Raw genomic sequence first — 2,454 nt, 5'->3', positions numbered from 1 at the left:
TTTTTCAGCAGTGTCTTAACTGTCTCTTTTGCAAGAAATGTAAACTTGTGTAAAACTGCTCTGCGGGCAGCATCTTCAGACAGCTGTCAGGACAGTGTTGGTGAGCTGTTAATATCCTTATGCAAATAGAGGTATTGCATGAAGTGCAATGATTGAAAATATGAAAAAGAGGAAGTGCTGAAAAAACTGTACTATTTCCTGATTAGGAAGTTACCTGAGTATGACTTAACTGTCTGGGTACTGAATACTGAAGATCTTACGCTGTTATGCCTGTGCCTTTTCTAACTCTGTTTTATAATTTGATGAGAGTAACATGAGCTTAGTTCAGCTGTAAATTTCTGTCTAGGAATACAGCAGACTCCTAGCAGCTGTGCTCAGAAAAGCACATGACAATTTTCCTGACCAAGCCCCACTCCCTCCTTCTCCTTTGAGATGTGGGCCCAGCACTTGCAGGCTGCATGCAGAGGAGGAAAAAATCACAGACCTCTCAGTCAACCAACTCCTCCTGGATTCACTTCACTGTGTGAAACTTTATTGATGATCAAAATGAAGGGGTAGCCAGAAGTACAAGATGACAAAAGTCATGAGGAGATTTTCCCAGGTGTCCCAGACTCTCCTCTCCTGGGCTCTGGGGCTCTGTGGCCTCCAGGACCCTGCAGCCCCCGGCACCGCTCAGCTCCCCCCAACCTCCTGAGGGTGGGGCCCAGAGCTCCTCAGATGGGATGCACTGAGACTAAATGGATGCTTCAGCATCACCTCCAGCCCAGAGAGCCTGGAGGGCCAGCACTGGCCCTGCCAGCCTGCCCTGGGTTGCCCAGGACAGACAGGAATGTGCTGGGAAGGCTCTGGCAGCACGGGGTGAGATGTGAGCACATGAGCTGAGTGGCTCTGTGACATCCCCTGAGTGACATCCCCTGAGTGACATCCCTGAGTGACATCCCCTGAGTTATACCCCCTGAGTGACATCCCCTGAGTGACATCCCCTGAGTGATATCCCCTGAGTGACATCCCTGGGTGACATCCCTGAGTGATACCCCCTGAGTTATAACCCCTGAGTGACATCCCCTGAGTGACATCCCCTGAGTGATATCCCCTGAGTGACATCCCTGGGTGACATCCCCTGAGTGACATCCCTGAGTGACATCCCCTGAGTGACATCCCCTGAGTGACATCCCCTGAGTGATATCCCCTGAGTGACATCTCCTGAGTGATATCCCCTGAGTGACATCCCTGGGTGACATCCCCTGAGTGACATCCCCTGAGTGACATCCCTGAGTGATATCCCTGAGTGACATCCCTGAGTGACATCCCCTGAGTGACATCCCATGAGTGATATCCCCTGAGTGACATCCCTGAGTGACATCCCTGAGTGACATCCCCTGAGTGATACCCCCTGAGTTATACCCCCTGAGTGATACCCCCTGAGTTATAACCCCTGAGTGACATCCCCTGAGTGATACCCCCTGAGTTATAACCCCTGAGTGACATCCCCTGAGTGACATCCCTGAGTGATACCCCCTGAGTTATAACCCCTGAGTGATATCCCCTGAGTGACATCCCCTGAGTGATACCCCCTGAGTTATACCCCCTGAGTGATACCCCCTGAGTTATACCCCCTGAGTGACATCCCCTGAGTGATACCCCCTGAGTTATAACCCCTGAGTGACATCCCCTGAGTGACATCCCTGAGTGATATCCCCTGAGTGACATCCCCTGAGTGATATCCCCTGAGTGATATCCCCTGAGTGACATCCCTGGGTGACATCCCTGAGTGACATCCCCTGAGTGATATCCCCTGAGTGATATCCTGAGTAACATCCCCTGAGTGACATCCCTGAGTGATACCCCCTGAGTGACATCCCTGGGTGACATCCCCTGAGTGATATCCCCTGAGTGACATCCCTGGGTGATATCCCCTGAGTGACATCCCCCGAGTGACATCCCCCGAGTGACATCCCTGAGTGATACCCCCTGAGTGACATCCCCTGAGTGACATCCCTGAGTGACATCCCTGAGTGACATCCCCTGAGTGATATCCCCTGAGTGACATCCCTGGGTGACATCCCCTGAGTGATATCCCCTGAGTGACATCCCCCGAGTGACATCCCTGAGTGATACCCCCTGAGTGATACCCCCTGAGTGACATCCCCTGAGTGACATCCCCTGAGTGACATCCCTGAGTGACATCCCTGAGTGTCCCCTGCCTGACTGCTGCCCACCTGGGCTGCTGGCCCAGGGGAGCAGCCAAGGAGGTGCTGGGAAAGCTCCTGAGCAGCCGTCAGCTGCGGGGTGTGCAATCCATCAGGGAAGCTGTCTGGAATGTAGGGCATTGGGACAGCTGCAGCAGAGCAGGAGCTCAGGAAGGCTTTGAATTTGGAAGTGGTGACAGATCCCTGTGCTGGCTGCTATCAGGGCCAGGAGGAGGAGCCCAGCCCTGCCTGCTGCCTCCTTCCT

Source organism: Heliangelus exortis, chromosome 9 (assembly GCF_036169615.1).
Source record: "Heliangelus exortis chromosome 9, bHelExo1.hap1, whole genome shotgun sequence".
Classification (NCBI taxonomy): domain Eukaryota; kingdom Metazoa; phylum Chordata; class Aves; order Apodiformes; family Trochilidae; genus Heliangelus; species Heliangelus exortis.
This window is presented reverse-complemented; position numbering follows the sequence as displayed.